We start from the raw sequence: 9,986 nt of genomic DNA, 5'->3' as shown, positions 1-9,986 counted from the left end.
CTGTGGTTACTCACAGTGACTACGTGACCATTTATAAAGAGACAGAAAAGAGAAAACACGTAGCATCATGGAAAGACAAAAAACAAAGCTAAATAACCTACAATTTCCACAGCACTGAATCTGCTTGGGCTGTCTCTATCTGCTCTATATGATCACATAGAAACGGAAAATAGCTGTGATAAAAAGGTGCAACTGCTGCTGTTTTCGTAAGCCTGTGGTCTTCTTCTTAAGAAGATGGAAGCAAAAAGGAGAAGCCAAACCCAAATTAACACATTCAGGCTCAACAGCCAATCAGAGAGCTCTCTCTCTCTCTCTGACCAATAGCCTTTTCAACAGAATCATCATGATAAGCTGAACAGCAACAAATAAGGGCTGTCTAATGGTGATGGTGTTAGATGTGACAGATATTAAGCTACAGCTAAATATGACACCCTAGTGTCACAAATGCAGTATAGACCTACACCAGATCTTCTCCACCTCTGTTATGTACAAATGCCAAATTGTCAATTTTTAAAGAATTTGGCTGGTGATTTTCTATGTTTTTCTTATTGTCAACAAATCTCCTGTGCAGAGTGAAACCAACAATGAACTGATCTACTTATGAGTATTGTGTGTGTTTATGCAAAGCCTGATATATCTTATTCTTCTGTGCTGTAGACTTCCGTTGTTATCTAAAAGCTGTTAAAAATACATCGGTGAGCCACACTGCTGCACTGGGTGACATGTTCCTTCACCCTGAAGAGTGTGATCATGGTAGTTTGTTTAGAAACAGCTCCAAAGAATAATTACAGCAGCAATCATGTTTTGAGTCTCCAGAGAGTAGTTCTTTGTACGGCAGATGCTGCTGCGCATGCTAGCTTGTTGTGGTACATATCTCAACCTCTTGACTTTATACTAAAATTGTAAAATATAGTGTAAAGTCAAGAGTTTGTCATACTTAGCACAACAAGCTAGCAAAGCGCTATAAACGGAACTGTGTTCTTGCACGTGCACAGTGGTTTCTGCAACAGTGTGCATCAGACAAGTTTCTGAACATTTATTGTAAATTAGGTATACACTATTTGGAAGCTGGTTTAAATGACTCATCAAGAGAAAAGAACTGTGTGCCCCGTGAATGCCTTTTACCGTAGGCATTAAAACAAACGTTGAGCGATAAAGGTTCAAAAGCAATGTTCATAGTTGGACTGATATTTGAGTAATTAAATAGTTTCTCTTTGTCCCTTTTATTATATTCCACATCATTATTATTAATTGTGGTTTAGGTTAACTACATACTTGGTTTACTAAACAACGTCTATCTTATTTCATTATTGCTGCAATTTACTCTATTTTATTTTTTGGTAACTCTGTGTGAAGATTGTTGACAGAGGGCGACGGAGACGGGATGGAATGAGGGTGATTGGGAGGGATACATATGTCTGGATGTGCTGAAATTCAAAATGACAATAAATATATATGTTAAAAAAAAATGAAATAGTTTGTTGTTTATGATTTGAATTCAATTACAATATCTGAAGCACCCAGTTTTAATATTGTGACGATTTCAGGTGAGAGATAAAGTCTTGACCTGCTGTTCAGTAATTTATCTCACTTTCTAAGTAAAAGCATGTTGTAGAGGTTGTCATATAGTTTCTGTAAAATGTCCAACAGATTAAAGATAGATTTGGCCAAATATATTAACCTTCACATCACGTGTAAACACGGGTATGATCTGCATTTAGTACGGTGTTTTCATTCTTTAATGGGGAAGTTGAACCAAACTCTCACAACCTCGACATGTTCGACATCACCTCTACACGACATGTGACCTGCTTCACGGTAAAGGCCTGAGAAAGAAACAACTGTTCAAACCACTTCCTCTGTGCTCAACTGTGGTGCAAAAGGAGGGGAATGAAAAAGGATGGTGTATGTGTGTGCATGTGCATGTGCATGTGTGTGTGTATGGGGTCAGTCAGTGCTCTTGGCTCATAGCAGTGGTGGTGTTGGGTGGTGTTGGTGGACTTACCTCCGCTTCATTCATTCTTAGAAACTCTCTTTTCTCCCTCCAGCCTTTTATCTAGCTCTCTACCCCATGTCCTGCATATTTATTTCTTGTTTTGCTCGCTGTTTCACTTCCTTCCTGTCCTGTTCATGCAGTCAGATTGAAAAATACTGACAGGGTCACAGAGAGTGTAGACACCTGCTGACGCTTTGGAGTCAGTCACAGATTCATGATGTTGCATTTGTTCAACATTGTATCTTTGTTTACTAAAATTTTTCAGGGTAAGGACTAATGGGTGTGTCCAATGTAAAGCACCTTGCTGTGTGTACTCCTTTTTGTAATGTATATTATTCATTCTTTCATTTTGTGCTTTTTTGAGAAAAAACTGCTTTGTATTTGATTTAATTTAAGACTGTGGCTATTATTGTTATTAATTTGGGTTATCACAGTGTATTAGTGTTCCTAATATTTTGCCCTCCTCATGTAGGTTAATGGAGTGGACAAAATATTAGGAACACTTTTCAGTATATAATGCACCCCAGCACACCACCACCACCCACTATGACCTATCTGGATCTATTGCATTAGATTGCATAGGTGTTCCTAATAAAGTGACCGATGAGTGTATTTTATATATTATATATTTTGTTTCATTAATTAATTCTATTCATCATCCACCAATATGTAATTAACTTCATCCTTACATCAACCATTCATTTGGTTAAACATGCTGTGTTACAGTAGATAATAATAATTATTTGTAAATAATAAATAATTCAATGTCTTGATCATTCTGCAGAAGATTTCAAATAATAGCTTAGAGTTGGTGCAGATGTGCAATACCCAAATCTGCTACTTCAAAATATTCTATATCTGTAAGAGTTGATGAATAAGTAAAGACCTCTCAAGTGACTGATGCATCCACAAATGTATTTTTTGCTTTCAATGAACAAGAACTGAGGTGCATTGTTGCACTAATTCTTCAGTAATTCTGGAAAACAGTGTGAGCTACACATATAATATGTTAATAAAATGTGAGGATAAACATGGTCGTGCGTGCAGATATTGATCAAAGATCTGACAACAAAAGGACATGTGGCCATATTTTACCATCCCACGACCCCACTGGCTCATACTAATTAAATGAATAGAAAACAGAAAGGGAAAAAAACTAAATCCCCGCTGCCCTAGTTGCAAGTTAGAGTTCAGCCAACAGGTGGCAGCAGATAACAGATTTTCTTCTTCCATGTAGAGAAGGGCTTCTTTGTGTGTAAGTAGGTGTGTTTGTGTTTATTGAAACTTCCCACAGTGCCCAGGACGGCTGGTTCTCTTTCTCATGGGAAAAGGACTTCAGTCTGCTCAGCTGAAAGCAGACACACAGTTAAGGGGCTTGATCTGTGGTACTAATAACAAATAAACACACAAAATAAATAAATGCACAAAACAGGATTTTTGTAATGATCTGCACAAAATGATGGATTGAATTTTATTTTTTTCAGCCCACAACCAAATACTAGCTGACAGTAGATGTGAAATAACTTCACTTGTATTTTACAGCTTTTTTCAGAATTTGCGCGTTAATATCATAACATCTATATTTGAAATACTTTGCATGCATATGGAGTCAAAATATATTTGTTTTTGTTGTTGTTGTTGTTGTTGTTGTTGTTTTGGAGGGGGGGGTACATTTCTTTACAAACACTTGAAATGCAGATTGTATTATTTAAATGAACACATTTTGAAAGAACCCAAAAACAACATGGGTAAGGCAAGAAGTAATGCCCATATTTAATGAATTTTCTGTTTTTTTTTAAGGATGCATTAGTTCACCATCAGAGGTGACTTTAATCACATCTTCAAAAAGTTCCTGAGGTTGATGAAAACCTCATGTCTGATCTCAGTGACCAAAAATAATCGCTTAACGTCTTGAAAGACGACATGTTTTTGGTACAGAGCTCATAAGTTACAAGACCTTTGAGATGCCATAGCAGTGCTACTACTAACGACTTATTCAGTACATAAACAAATTCATCTTTAGATCCAATGACTGAAGCAGTAACTTGGATTGGGGCTCCCCTCACTGGTGGCTAAAAGCATCATTGTCTGATTAGCTGCAGTATTGAACGTTACAGATCAAAGAAATGGGCCACAAGGTTGATAAACCAATCAACCAAGACTGCTTTGCTATGATGTAAAACAGACTTTAAATATATATAGGCCTATTCAGAAGGTCAGGTGGTGCAACGCAAAAAGATGATCCAGTTTGCTTCCTTGTCAGTAAGCTTAAGTAACTGTTACTTGATTGGCATGTGACTGATACTGTGTACACACCTACAAAGACAATAACACATACTGTGTACTTACCTATACTGAGGAGAATTACTTGGAGCTTAGATCATACAGAATGAAAAACTACTGTATGATTTTTTGTTTTCCTTGAACATGTAATAACTGTGTGAAATACAGTGTCTTGAATGGAGCTGTAATAATGATACAAACAAGATTTATTTGTACTGTGTAAAACAACACGTAAATACATCTGAAAGCAGAACAATGTGCATGAAGCAGGAAAGAAAATAGGAAGCGATATTTAAATAATAGATCGCAAAAAGGATGATGTTGGGATGAATGACATATGGCCATTCAGAGTTTCTGAATGATTCAACGGTTTCAGATGTACTTCTACTAGACTGTAGTCAAAGACTAGACTAGAGTGCAGTAGGAGCTATGCAGTTTGTTATGGTTTGTCTATGCAGAGTTATGGTTATAGTTACTTTTGGACAAAATTAGCTTTTGCACCTCAAAACAATGTTAAATGACATGATCTACAATGCATGTTCTGTATCTTCTCAGGGAATGCAAACTCCATCCACTGGTGACTCATCTCTGTTTTGTCTACAGAGTGAGAGCTGCAGGTTTTGGCTGGCGTTCCGGTATAAAGGCCTGACAACCGTGTGAATACAAATCAGCTGTTACATAACACCGGGTTACCACAACACTGGCTGCTCTGTATTGTTATCACAGCATGTACATGAAACGCACACATATTGTAGATATACAGTACTGTGTAAAAGTTTTAGGCACTTAGTTTAGATTCTTATCCATAATATAAAACCATCAGGGAGGCATCTAATCAGTCAATTTATTCTGCAGCATGACAACAATCCCAAACATACAGCCAGACTCATAGATGCAGGAACAACCAACCTGCCAAGTACCTTGAAAAACTGCATGTGTACCAAGGAGAACTGTTGCTGTTTTAAAGGCACAGCTGCTCACACCAAACTTTGATTTCATCTAGGTTTCTTTTGTTTATGGCTTTATTTTTGAACGCAGTTACTTTTAGTGCCTAAAACTTTTGCACAGTACTATATATGCACATATAGAAACAAATACCATGCTCACTTACACACTCAGGAATGCATTCACATGCTTGTACACATATATACACCCAAGTATTTCAAAGCTATGCACATAAAACCTGTCTGAGCCTATTATCTTCACTCCAGCTGTTCAATCTGTTCTTCTTTCCATCCGTCTGTCTCTCTATTGATTAGTCCATCCAAACTTTGATCAAGAGCACGACACCTCAACGAATACCTGCCATTTATTTAGTATAGTTGGTTGTTGTATCTAAAGAATGATTCCTGATGGTTTTGGTTAGTGCTACCCTCAGGTCATAATATCTTCATCAAAGATCTTCAACACTAATGTCCAGATCTCCATTGACATTTGGTGTGAACATTCATGGTTTCCAAAAGGTCGATCCTAATGTTTTTGGTATCTCCTCATGATTACTGTATTTGTTTAGCACCACCATCAGGCCAAAATGTACCCTGGAAAAATCTACATCTGCTCTAAGCACATTCATTTTAGCTAAGTTAGTTGCATGGCTCTAGGGACACAAACGTCGGTCTGTGAGTTTTCCACCAGTTTGGTCAAGACTCAAAGGTCTCAACAACTATTACAAGGATTATCGTGAAATTTTGTGCAGACATTCATGGGCCCTAGAAGATGAAGCCTAAGGATCCTGTGACTTCTCCTCTAGCACCACCATCAACATAAGCAGAGCAACCATAGGGGCAGAGAGGACAAATACTTGGCAATAGCGGCAAGGAAAAACTCCCCTTTAACACAAAGAAACCTTGAACCGGACTCTGTGTGGGAGGTCATCTGAGAGAGAAAGAGGGAGGGAAGGAGAGAGAGACAATAACAATAGATATATGACTAATAATGATAATGGCAGGCATGGGCGTCAAGCAGGACCACATGAGCACAGGGTCCCCATGGCCACGGTCCATGGAGGCCGGCCGTCCACAACTAGGGGGTCCACGACCCTGATCCAAAGGAACCTGTGTGACGAGAAAGCACAAAAACTCCAGGGAAGAAGCCAGGTCAGTAACATGCATTAATGGGCCATGAATGCGTACAGATGGAGAGGGGGAGGAGGAGAGAGGAGCTCAGTGCATCATGGAAAGTTCCCTGGCAGTCTAGGCCTATAGCAGCATAACTAGGGGCTGGTCCAAGGCGAGCCTGGCCGGCCCTAACTACAAGCTTTATCAAAAAGGAAAGTTGTAAGCCTACTCTTAAATGTAGAGAGGGTGTTTGACCCCTGGATCGAATCTGGATGGTTCCACAGGAGAGGAGCCTGATAGCTGAAAGCTCTGCCTCCCATTCTACTTTTGGAGATTCTAGGAAAGTAAACCTGCATTCTGGGAGCGCAGTGTTCCTGTGGGGTAATGGGGTACTGTGAACTCTAAGATGTGATGGTGCCTCACCATTAAGGACTTTAAATTCTATTCTGGATTTTACAGGGAGCCAATGCAGCGAAGCTAAAATGGGATAAATAAGATCTCTTTTTCCAGTTTTTGTCATTACATGTGCAGCTGCATTCTGGACCAGCTGGAGAGTCTCTAGAGACTTGTTAGGGCAGCCTGACAATAAGGAATTGCAATAATTCAGCCTCATAGTAACAGATATGTGGACTAGTTTTTCTGCATTTATTTGAAACAGGATGTGCCTGATTTTTGCAATGTTACATAGGTAAAAAAAGGTGGTCCTTGAGATTTGTTTTATGTGGGAGTTAAAGGACATATCCTGATCAAAGATAACTCCAAGAGTCCTTATGATGGATATGAAGCCAGGGTAATGCCATCTAGAGTAGCTATATCATTAGACAATGTTTTTCTAAGCAGTCATATTATTCCAGTTTGAGAAACGATTTTCCAACTTCGAAAGAAATGGCCAAACTGTTCTCAGTACTCAATCCAAAGCCCTTTGAGCACCCTGATGCTGAAGAGCATTTGCATTAGTGCATGGATGAGGCCAGACTATCCAACATCACTTTGCTGTGTGTTGAGTGGGACATAAACATTGACAAAGACAAAGTGGTTGGCAGGTTTGCCACCATGAAGAGAGAGGAGGATGAAATTTTAAAAAAGGACTGTGATATGTACAAAATTTGTTAACCTGTTCAGATTATTTTGTTCTACAGAGGATGGCGGAATACACAAATGGATGAGTGAAACATCTATAATTAGTCTTTATTAACTTAAATTTTGGTTATGAAGAAATCAGTCAGAATGTTAGATTAATCTGTTGTTTAACTCTGTGCTTACATCTCAGCACCTGTCTGTGTCACTGCCTGTGTTGTTGTAGACTGTCTACTTTGTATTGGAATAGGCCTTGTATAGTGTTGTAGACCGCTGAGTCTGTTTTATGTTCATGTTATTCCCGTGTAAGAAAGACATGGTACTGAGACAGTGCACCTGGCCTGTCGCCTGTCAGCTATTTTACAGTTGTGAGTTTTAAAATGACTCTATCAGAAGGGTCAGCTCCGCCACTGACCATCAATTTGACATTTTTGGTTCAGAGTGAAATGTCTGGACAGCTATTGGATGGATGGCCTTCTAATTGGTTAAAGATGTTGAAGGTCCCAACAGGATCAATTCTAATGACTTTGATGGTCCACTGACTTTCCATTAGCACAACCATCAGTTTGACATTTTTGGTTCCGAGTGAAATGTCAGGACAACTATCGGATGGATTACTCTGACATTTGGTACGGCTATCCAAGGCCCCCAGAGGATGATTTGTAAAAACTTAGATCCTCTGACCTTACACCTAGCACCATCATCAGGCCAGAACTTCTGTTTATCCAATACTTTGGTTTCTGACCGAAACTAATAACATTCCCATCAGCCTCAGCTGTACTTTGTGTTCAGTGCTAATTGCTAACAAATAGAAAATGTTTGAATGCCAAGACACTAAACTAAGATGGTAAAGATTATACCTAATACATTCATATGTTAATCATCAACATACAGTACTCGCCAAAGCACCAGAGCCTCCAGCATTGCTATAGCCTCTTTGCATTGTCCCTGGAGGATGAACCATTTCAGTTTAAAATATTCCATGAGCTTTCTTTAGTTTCATCTCTCAGTCCAAAATGTCAACATTTCACACAAAATATCTCATCATAAACTAAAAGGCAGACTGATGGGACATTTGCTGAGCACTTCCAAGCTCCAGGCAATTACAAAATCATCAGTTAAGCGAATCTTATTCAAGACCTTGGAAATAGTAGTTTGACAAAATAATCTTAAAGTCTTAAAGTACACTTACTAGCTTTTCCTGGAGCTTTCAATTGCGTCTTACGGTCTATTATAATAATTTTGTAAAACAATGAGTGTTTTTGTTTTTTTTCCCCACTCATCACTTTCGTATTGTGGAGTGTCTGGTAAGTCTTGTTGGCTTCTCTGTGCAACTGACACACACACACACCCACAAATACACACACTCAGACACACACCCACAAATACACACACCCACACACACACACCCACAAATACACACACCCACACACCCACACACAGATTGTTGAAAAGCACTAAAAGTTATGTGCTTGTCCAGTTAATTAGAAGACAGACGTCTTAACCTCAAGTTTTGTCCAGCTGTCTACTACCTCGACACCTGTAATATACATTTTTGTATTTTTTTTTCCTGTTGTGAAAATCAGCTTGTGTCCTGCTTCTTCCAGGCAGAGACAGACTTTACTACTTTAATAAAAGATATGAACGGTGACAAACAACAGTTTTATTGTGTGAACAGGGAGGGTTGATTTATCATAAAACTTTGACTTACTGTTAATGATTTATAGACATTTTAAAGTTAACCTTTGTTCTTCATATATACTAAAATAAATGCATGTTATTTACAACCACAACTGCAAGGCTTCCAGCTGCAGTCCTATGGCCTCTTTGGTTATTTCTTACAAATTTAAATGAATAGATGGTAGTTATAAGTGCACAAACAGAAAACATTTTCCATTCCTCTTATAATAAATAATGTATTTCATACAAGCTAAGCTTCCTTAGAAATAATAGTACCAGGAAATTCTGTGTATGAAATTAAAGAAGCTGTGAATCACTTGAAGTGAAGCAACATGGCCACAGAATTGATCCGGTCCTGTTTGAAATCCTACTATTACACACAGGAAATAAACACAACTGGGAAAGTGATAATGGGATATAATGATAGAAAAGTTGAGATTTATAGAAATCAAGTGTCTAAATCATGATATATCACAAGTGTAAATAAACAACCATGTATTATATTATTAAATGAATATTTACTATGATGAAGTAAATAAAACTATATATAGTTCTTTATATTGCTACATTTTTTCTTCAGTTACTTCAAATATCTTAAATAAACTTAAGATGCTTTCATATCTTTCATATTATCTAAACAATTAAGGTTTCTTCTAATTGTGACTATTTGTGGACTAATTGTGTTCTTGTATTAAATTACCAGTCAGCGAGTTGGGGTTTTTTTTTGTTCCTACTCTGCTGCTATTCTTAGCTTCTGCCTCATGTGTATTTTCTCATTATCTCGATCTTTGGGTTGCACCTAAACGCAACATTAGTTACTGGGCTGCGACCGCATCACAAAGAACAACGCCTGCGCTCTGACCAATCAGAGCCTCTGACGGTTGTGACGTGTG

Source organism: Thunnus maccoyii, chromosome 12, assembly GCF_910596095.1.
Source record: "Thunnus maccoyii chromosome 12, fThuMac1.1, whole genome shotgun sequence".
Taxonomy (NCBI): domain Eukaryota; kingdom Metazoa; phylum Chordata; class Actinopteri; order Scombriformes; family Scombridae; genus Thunnus; species Thunnus maccoyii.
Note: the sequence above shows the minus strand (reverse complement) of the source record.